Raw genomic sequence first — 10,327 nt, forward strand, 5'->3', positions numbered from 1 at the left:
TATGTACCCCAGAAAAGTCATGCTCTTTTAATCCAATTTTGTGAGAGCAGGCTTATTGTGGGTGAGGTCTTTTGATTAGGTTGTTTCCATGGAGATGTGACACACCCATTCAAGGTGGGTCTTCATTAGTTTACTGGAGTCCTTAAGAGAGCTGAGGGAGAGAGAGAGAGCTCAGAGCCAACACAGACCCAGACTCTTGGAGAAGCAGACAGAAAGACGTTTGGAGATGCTATGGTAAGAATGAAGCCCAGAGTTTGCCCTGGAGAGGCTAAATGAGAACTCACAGATGCTTAAAGAGAAAGCCACTGGAATCAGAAGCTGAAAGCAATACAACCTGGGAGCAAAAGACCAGCAGACGCCAGCCACATGCCTTCCCAGCTGACAGAGGTGTCCCAGATGACATCGGCCTTTCTTCAGTGAAGGCATCCTCTTGTTGATGCCTTAGTTTGGATGTTTTCATGGCCTTAGAGCTGCAAATTTGTGAACTAATAAACCCCCATTGTAAAAACCGATCAATTTCTAGTATATTGCATTCTGGCAGCTTTTGCAAACTGAGCATTTACCTTGAGCCTCTCCGAATCTGGGTGCACCAGAATTCTGTGCTCAGGGAGCATCATGAATGCTACAGGTGAAGGGGCAACAAGGAACAGTGGGCACCTTACTGTATGTATCCCCCTGGTTCATATGCACACTCCATTGTCCTATTGGACCTCACCTACAGAACACAAAATCAAAGATAAAGTTGTTAAGAAATTAAAGATGGCAACAGCAGAAGCATTAAAGCCAGCATGGGACCCCATGCAACTAGACATGAGGTAGGGCCTCGATACAGGACCAGTGTCCCCTTACAAAATCACTGGCCACCTACGTCACTCAACCTCCCCTACAGTGAGTGGGCGTGAAGAATGCCAGGAGATGTTGAGAGAAGAGTGTTAGTCAATGGAATTTTCTCCACATGGTAGGAAAGGTTTTTTGGAGGTGAGGATGGGGGAGAGAAGAGTTTCTTCCTTAAGAAATATTTATTTCAAATAATAACAAACTTGTTATTCCTTTCTAATCCCTGTCTTTTCTATTTTTTTCTACTATTGCAGCACTAGCTAAGCTCTCCAAAACCTTATTAAATAAAAATCATGTTTCTTATTCCACTTTAAGGAAAATCCTTCTAATATTTCTCAATTTTTGTGTGGTTTTTTTGCAGATACACTCCTTTTTGGTCAAGAAAACTTTCTTCTATTCTTATTTGCATACAAACATAATTGAAGAATAATGGAAAATTTCAGTATTTTTTTAGATAATTGTTTTTTTCTCATTTGATCTATTAATAAGATGAATTGCATTAATAAAATTAATATCAATTCACATTTCCACTAACAATACCCCAGTTTTTTTTTTTCAAAGTCCAGACATCAAATTATTTAGGATTATTTTTTAACACACTGCTGGAATAGGTTTCCTAACACTATTTTAGGATTTTATCTTATGTTCATAAATGAAATTAGCCTATAAAATTCCTTTTTTGTATAATTTTTTCTGGTTTTCAAAACAAAGCTATATTAGCCTCATAAAATGAGTTGTGAAGCTTTCCCTTTTATTAGACTGCAATAAACGGTATATAACAGCTAGAATCTTATGCTCATGAAAGTTTTCATAGACCTTACTTTTGTAACTATCTGGGCCTGGTGGTTTTTTTGTGAATTTTTGAATATTTCTTCAATTTCATTAATGCCTATAGGTCTCCTCTTGTTTTCTATTTCTTTTTCTTTTTTTTTTTTTTAGAGAAGTTATTGGGTTTACAGAATAATCATGCATAAAATACAGGATTCCCATATACCACCCCACCACCAACACTTGGCATTGATGTGGGACATTTGTTATGATTGATGATAGCACATTCTTATAATTGTACTATTAATTAAAGCCCATGGTTTTGATTTGCATTTCCTTGATGACTAATGAAGTTGGGCATTTTTTCATTTGCTTTAGGGACATTTGTATCTCTTCTTTGGAGAGACATCTGTTCAAGTCCTTTGCCCATTTTTTAATTGGGTTGTTTGTCCTAGAAGAGTTTTGTTGTGGATCTATTTCTTTTTGAGTCAACATGCAAATTTATACTAATAAAATTTCCATTTCTTCTCACTTTTCACATTTATTAACATAAACTTGCTCATGATTTCCTCTTATGATTTGAAATTTATTCATTTTGTAAGTGGTTATATTATTTTTGTTTATAATGTGTTTATTTCTGCTTTCTTTAATTTTTATCCTTAATCAATCTTGGTAGAGGTATATCAATATTAATCTTCTTACCAAATAAATGGTTTTTGTTTTTTCTTTTTTTTTCTCTGCTCCATCTTGCCAGGGGTCTATTAATACTATTCAGTTCTCCAAAGAACCAGTTTTTATTTGTAGTGATATTCTTTTTTTTTCCTTCACATTCTATTTTACTAATTTCTGTTCTTGTTTTTATTATTCCCTTCTTTCTGTTTTTCTTGGAGATATGCTGTGGTTTGTTTTCTAACTTTCCAACTGCTTGCTCAGCTAATAGATTTTCTGTCATAGTACCATGATAGCTAAATTCTGCAATTTTCATACACAAGGTTTTTGTTGGTGTTAATTGTTCAATGCTTTAAATTTCCATTATTTCTTCTTCTTTGACCTATGAATTATTTAGATGAGTTCTAAAAACTTCCAAACAGAGCAGGGATGTGGGGTTATCTTTTTTGTTATTGGATTCTACTTTATTGTGTAGTCAAAGAATCAATACTGTATGTAGATTTTTTTTAGTTTTATTGTTTTTGTATTTGTGGAAACTTCCTTTGTGAGCCCCTTGTGCTCAATTTTTGGAGATGTTCCCTGTGAACTTGCTGTTAGCAGAGTCATTCAAATCATCTATGTCATTAAATTTTTTGTCTGCTTAATCTATTCATCTCCGAAGGAATTATGATATATCTTGCTGTAACTGTGCATTTGTCAATTTCTTTGACTTTTTTTGCTTTATATATGTGAAGCCTATCTTGTGTTTCTATTTTACAGGAGAGTTTTGTTTTCCTGGTGAATGGTTCCTTTTATCAGTTCAAGCTGACTGCTAACATCCCTAATAATGCTTTTTCCTTTAAAATCTAATCCATCTGGTATTCATATTTTTGCAACCTGCTTTCTTTGTGGTTTGCGTTTTCCTGATATATCTATTTACACACCTTTACTTTCAATCTTTCCTTGAATTACCTTTCATTTTTAAATGGCTAGTTAGTTCCATTTACAATTATTGAGATTATTTGAATTTATTTCCAATACCTTATTTTATGTTAGTCAATTACCATACTGTTTCTTTGTTTTCCCCCATACGCATTGGGTTTTTAAAAATCATTTTTAAGTTGCCCTTTTCTTTTTTATTTTACTTTATTTTTATCATGTTAACATAAAGAACATAAAATTTCCCATTTTTAACCACTTTGAAGTAAACAATTTGGTGGTATTAATTATATTCCCAGTGTTATGCTTCTGTCACTACCATCTGTTACCAAAACTGCTCCATCACCCCAATCAGAAATCTGTTCTCATTAAGTATTAATTCCCCATTTCCCCTACACTACCTGCCCCCCACTCCCCCATAACCTGTAATCTACTTTCTGTCTCTGTGAATTTGCATATTCTAATTATTCCATATAAGTGAAATCATACAATACGTGTCCTTTTGTGTCTGGCTTATTTCACTCAACATGATGTTTACAAGGTTTATCCATGTTCTAGCATGCATGAAAACTGCATTCCTTTTTATGGCTGAATAATATTCCATTGTTTGTGGATACCACAGTTTGCTGTCCATGCATCTGTAGATGGACATTGGGTTGCTTCTACCTTTTGGCTATTGTGAATAATGCTGCCGTGAACATTGGTGCACAGATATCTGTTCAAGTCCCAGCTTTAAATTCTTTTGCGTTTGTTCCTAGAAGTGGAATTGCCAGGTCATATGGTAACTTTATATTTAACTTTCTTAGGAACCACCAAATTCTTTTTCACAGTATCCACACCATTTTATGTTCCCACTAACACTGTGCAACACTTATTATACTGTTTTTTTTTTCTTTTAAATAATAGCCATTTCCAGTGGATGTGAAGTGGTAACTGATATCTAATTGTGGTTTTGATTTGCATTTCCCTAATGGTGAATAAAGTTAAGCATCTTTTCATTTGTTTATTAGCCATTTGTATATCTTTTTTGGAGAAGCATCTATTAAAATTCTTTACCCATTTTTCAAAACTGTTGTTTGTCTGTTTGTTGTTGAGTTGTAGGATTTCTTTATATATTCTGGATAGTAAACCCTTATCTGATCTAAGGTTTCAAAATATTTTCTCCCATTCTGTAGGTTGCCTTTTCAAATGTCCTTTGATATATAAAAGTTTTAAATTTTGGTGAAATCCAGTACATTTTTTCTTTTGTGCTCTTGCTTTGGTGTTAAGTCTAAGAATTCATTCCCTGCTTCCCTGTATTTTCTTCTAAGGGTTTTATAGTTTCAGTTCTTATGTTTAGATTGTGATCCATTTTGGGTTAATTTTTATATATGGTTTGACGTAGAGGTCCATTTTCCTTCTTTTTCATGTGGTTATCCAGTTTTCCTAGCACCATTTGCTGAAGAACTATACTTTTCCTATTTAGTGGACTCGGCACCCTTGTCAAAAATCAATTGGCCATGGATGTGAAGGTCTATTCCTGAACTTTCACTTTGATTCCATTAGTTTATATATCTGTCCTGTGCCAGTACCATACCATTTTGATTACTATAGCTTTGTAGTAAGTTTTAAAATTGGGAAGTGTGGGTCTTCTGACTTTGTTCTTCTTTTCCAAGATGGTTTTGGTGTTTTGGGTCTCTTAACCTTCCATATGAATTTGATGATTAGCTTTTCCATTTCTACAAAAAGCTGTTGAAATTTTGATTGAGATTGTGTTGAATCTGTAAATTACTTTGAACTGTATTAACATCTTAGCAATATTGTCTGTCCCCATATTAGTTTCATGGCAATTTCTTTATTTCTTTTTATTCCCTCTACCAGTTGGTACTATACATATAATATTTCTTTTATTACAGTGCTTTTTCTTCAAATTTTGGCACACATACTTGCCTTTAAAAATGGATAAATTTGAAAAGTAGGTAGAAAGCCAGGAACTGTGTGGACTGGACACCACAGAGCAATCTGTCTTTGGGCATACTTCATACAACACTCATGAAAATGTCGAACTGCTGAGATCAGCGAAATCTATAAGTTTTTGCGGCCAGGGGACCCGCGCCCCTCCCTGCCAGGCTCAGTCCCGTGGGAGGAGGGGCTGTCAGCTCCGGGAAGGAGAAGGGAGAACTGCAGTGCCAGCCCTTATCGGAAACTCATTCTACTGATCCAAACTCCAACCATAGATAGACTGAGACCAGACACCAGAGAATCTGAGAGCAGCCAGCCCAGCAGAGAGGAGACAGGCATAGAAAAAAAAAAACAACACGAAAAACTCCAAAATAAAAGCAGAGGATTTTTGGAGTTCTGGTGAACACAGAAAGGGGAAGGGCGGAGCTCAGGCCTTGAGGCGCATATGCAAATCCCGAAGAAAAGCTGATCTCTCTGCCCTGTGGACCTTTCCTTAATGGCCCTGGTTGCTTTGTCTATTAGCATTTCAATAACCCATTAGATCTCTGAGGAGGGCCCTTTTTTTTTTTTTTTTTTTTTTTTAATCCTTTTTTCTTTTTCTAAAACAATTACTCTAAGAAGCCCAATACAGAAAGCTTCCAAGACTTTCAATTTGGGCACGTCAAGTCAAGAGCAGAACTAAGAGAGCTCTGAGACAAAAGGCAATAATCCAGTGGCTGAGAAAATTCACTAAACACCACAACTTCCCAAGAAAAGGGGGGTGTCCGCTCACAGCCACCATCCTGGTGGACAGAAAATACTCCTGCCCATCGCCAGCCCCATAGCCCAGAGCTGCCCCAGACAACCCAGTGTGACGGAAGTGCTTCAAATAACAGGCACATACCACAAAACTGGGCGTGGACATTAGCCTTCCCTGCAACCTCAGCTGATTGTCCCAGAGTTGGGAAGGTGGAGCAGAGTGAATTAACAAAGCCCCATTCAGCCATCATTTGAGCAGACTGGGAGCCTCCCTACACAGCCCAGCAGCCCAGAACTGCCCTGGGGGGACGGCACTCACCTGTGACATAGCACAGTCATCCCTCAACAGAGGACCCGGGGTGCACAGCCTGGAAGAGGGGCCCACTTGCAAGTCTCAGTAGCCATACGCCAATACCAAGGACTTGTGGGTCAGTGGCAGAGACAAACTGTGGCAGGACTGAACTGAAGGATTAGACTATTGCAGCAGCTTTAAAACTCTAGGATCACCAGGGAGATTTGATTGTTAGGGCCACCCCCCCCCCCCGACTGCCCAGAAACACGCCCCACATACAGGGCGGGCAACACCAACTACACACGCAAGCTTGGTACACCAATTGGGCCCCACAAGACTCACTCCCCCACTCACCAAAAAGGCTAAGCAGGGGAGAACTGGCTTGTGGAGAACAGGTGGCTCATGGACGCCACCTGCTGGTTAGTTAGAGAAAGTGTACTCCACGAAGCTGTAGATCTGATAAATTAGAGATAAGGACTTCAATAGGTCTACAAACCCTAAAAGAACCCTATCAAGTCCAGCAAATGCCACGACACCAAAAACAACAGAAAATTATAAAGCATATGAAAAAAACAGACGATATGGATAACCCAAGCCCAAGCACCCAAATCAAAAGACCAGAAGAGACACAGCACCTAGAGCAGCTACTCAAAGAACTAAAGATGAACAATGAGACCATAGTATGGGATATAAAGGAAATCAAGAAGACTCTAGAAGAGCATAAAGAAGACATTGCAAGACTAAATAAAAAAATGGATGATCTTATGGAAATTAAAGAAACTGTTGACCAAATTAAAAAGATTCTACACTCATAGTACAAGACTAGAGGAAGTTGAACAACGAATCAGTGACCTGGAAGATGACAGAATGGAAAATGAAAGCATAAAAGAAAGAATGGGGAAAAAAATTGAAAAAATCGAAATGGACCTCAGGGATATGATAGATAATATGAAACGTCCAAATATAAGACTCATTGGTGTCCCAGAAGGGGAAGAAAAGGGTAAAGGTCTAGGAAGAGTATTCAAAGAAATTGTTGGGGAAAACTTCCCAAATCTTCTAAACAACATAAATACACAAATCATAAATGCTCAGCGAACTCCAAATAGAATAAATCCAAATAAACCCACTCCGAGACATATACTGATCACACTGTCAAACACAGAAGAGAAGGAGCAAGTTCTGAAAGCAGCAAGAGAAAAGCAATTCACCACATACAAAGGAAACAGCATAAGCCTAAGTAGTGACTACTCAGCAGCCACCATGGAGGCGAGAAGGCAGTGGCACGATATATTTAAAATTCTGAGTGAGAGGAATTTCCAGCCAAGAATACTTTATCCAGCAAAGCTCTCCTTCAAATTTGAGGGAGAGCTTAAATTTTTCACAGACAAACAAATGCTGAGAGAATTTGCTAACAAGAGACCTGCCCTACTGGAGATACTAAAGGGAGCCCTACAGACAGAGAAACAAAGACAGGACAGAGAGACTTGGAGAAAGGTTCAGTACTAAAGAGATTTTGTATGGGTACAATAAAGGATATTAACAGAGAGAGGGAAAAATATGGCAAACATAAACCAAAGGATAAGATGGCCGATTCAAGAAATGCCTTCACGGTTATAACGTTGAATGTAAATGGATTAAACTCCCCAATTCAAAGATATAGATTCGCAGAATGGATCAAAAAAAATGAACCATCAGTATGTTGCATACAAGAGACTCATCTTAGACACAGGGACACAAAGAAACTGAAAGTGAAAGGATGGAAAAAAATATTTCATGCAAGCTACAGCCAAAAGAAAGCAGGTGTAGCAATATTAATCTCAGATAAAATAGACTTCAAATGCAGGGATGTTTTGAGAGACAAAGAAGGCCACTACATACTAATAAAAGGGGCAATTCAGCAAGAAGAAATAACAATCGTAAATGTCTATGCACCCAATCAAGGTGCCACAAAATACATGAGAGAAACACTGGCAAAACTAAAGGAAGCAATTGATGTTTCCACAATAATTGTGGGAGACTTCAACACATCACTCTCTCCTATAGATAGATCAACCAGACAGAAGACCAATAAGGAAATTGAAAACCTAAACAATCTGATAAATGAATTAGATTTAACAGACATATACAGGACATTACATCCCAAATCACCAGGATACACATACTTTTCTAGTGCTCACGGAACTTTCTCCAGAATAGATCATATGCTGGGACATAAAACAAGCCTCAATAAATTTAAAAAGATTGAAATTATTCAAAGCACATTCTCTGACCACAATGGAATACAATTAGAAGTCAATAACCATCAGAGACTTAGAAAATTCACAAATACCTGGAGGTTAAACAACACACTCCTAAACAATCAGTGGGTTTAAAGAAGAAATAGCAAGAGAAATTGCTAAATATATAGAGACGAATGAAAATGAGAACACAGCATACCAAAACCTATGGGATGCAGCAAAAGCAGTGCTAAGGGGGAAATTTATAGCACTAAACGCATATATTAAAAAGGAAGAAAGAGCCAAAATCAAAGAACTAATGGATCAACTGAAAAAGCTAGAAAATGAACAGCAAACCAATCCTAAACCAAGTAGAAGAAAAGAAATAACAAGGATTAAAGCAGAAATAAATGACATAGAGAACAAAAAAACAATAGAGAGGATAAATATCACCAAAAGTTGGTTCTTTGAGAAGATCAACAAGATTGACAAGCCCCTAGCTAGACTGACAAAATCAAAAAGAGAGAAGACCCATATAAACAAAATAATGAATGAAAAAGGTGACATAACTGCAGATCCTGAAGAAATTAAAAAAAATTATAAGAGGATATTATGAACAACTGTATGGCAACAAACTGGATAATGTAGAAGAAATGGACAATTTCCTGGAAACATATGAACAACCTAGACTGACCAGAGAAGAAATAGAAGACCTCAACCAACCCATCACAAGCAAAGAGATCCAATCAGTCATCAAAAATCTTCCCACAAATAAATGCCCAGGGCCAGATGGCTTCACAGGGGAATTCTACCAAACTTTCCAGAAAGAACTGACACCAATCTTACTCAAACTCTTTCAAAACATTGAAAAAAATGGAACACTACCTAACTCATTCTATGAAGCTAACATCAATCTAATACCAAAACCAGGCAAAGATGCTACAAAAAAGGAAAACTACCAGCCAATCTCCCTAATGAATATAGATGCAAAAATCCTCAACAAAATACTTGCAGATCGAATCCAAAGACACATTAAAAAAATCATACACCATGACCAAGTGGGGTTCATTCCAGGCATGCAAGGATGGTTCAACATAAGAAAAACAATCAATGTATTACAACACATTAACAAGTCAAAAGGGAAAAATCAATTGATCATCTCAATAGATGCTGAAAAAGCATTTGACAAAATCCAACATCCCTTTTTGATAAAAACACTTCAAAAGGTAGGAATTGAAGGAAACTTCCTCAACATGATAAAGAGCATATATGAAAAACCCACAGCCAGCATAGTACTCAATGGTGAGAGACTGAAAGCCTTCCCTCTAAGATCAGGAGCAAGACAAGGATGCCCGCTGTCACCACTGTTATTCAACATTGTGCTGGAAGTGCTAGCCAGGGCAATCCGGCAAGACAAAGAAATAAAAGACATCCAAATTGGAAAAGAAGAAGTAAAACTGTCATTGTTTGTAGATGATATGGTCTTATATCTAGAAAACCCTGAGAAATCGACGATACAGCTACTAGAGCTAATAAACAAATTTAGCAAAGTAGCGGGATACAAGATTAATGCACATAAGTCAGTAATGTTTCTATATGCTAGAAATGAACAAACTGAAGAGACACTCAAGAAAAAGATACCATTTTCAATAGCAACTAAAAAAATCAAGTACCTAGGAATAAACTTAACCAAAGATGTAAAAGACCTATACAAAGAAAACTACATAACTCTACTAAAAGAAATAGAAGGGGACCTTAAAAGATGGAAAAATATTCCATGTTCATGGATAGGAAGGCTAAATGTCATTAAGATGTCAATTCTACCCAAACTCATCTACAGATTCAATGCAATCCCAATCAAAATTCCAACAACCTACTTTGCAGACTTGGAAAAGCTAGTTATCAAATTTATGTGGAAAGGGAAGATGCCTCGAATTGCTAAAGACAC

The sequence above is a fragment of the Choloepus didactylus genome, chromosome 24 (assembly GCF_015220235.1).
Source record: "Choloepus didactylus isolate mChoDid1 chromosome 24, mChoDid1.pri, whole genome shotgun sequence".
NCBI classification, from domain to species: domain Eukaryota; kingdom Metazoa; phylum Chordata; class Mammalia; order Pilosa; family Megalonychidae; genus Choloepus; species Choloepus didactylus.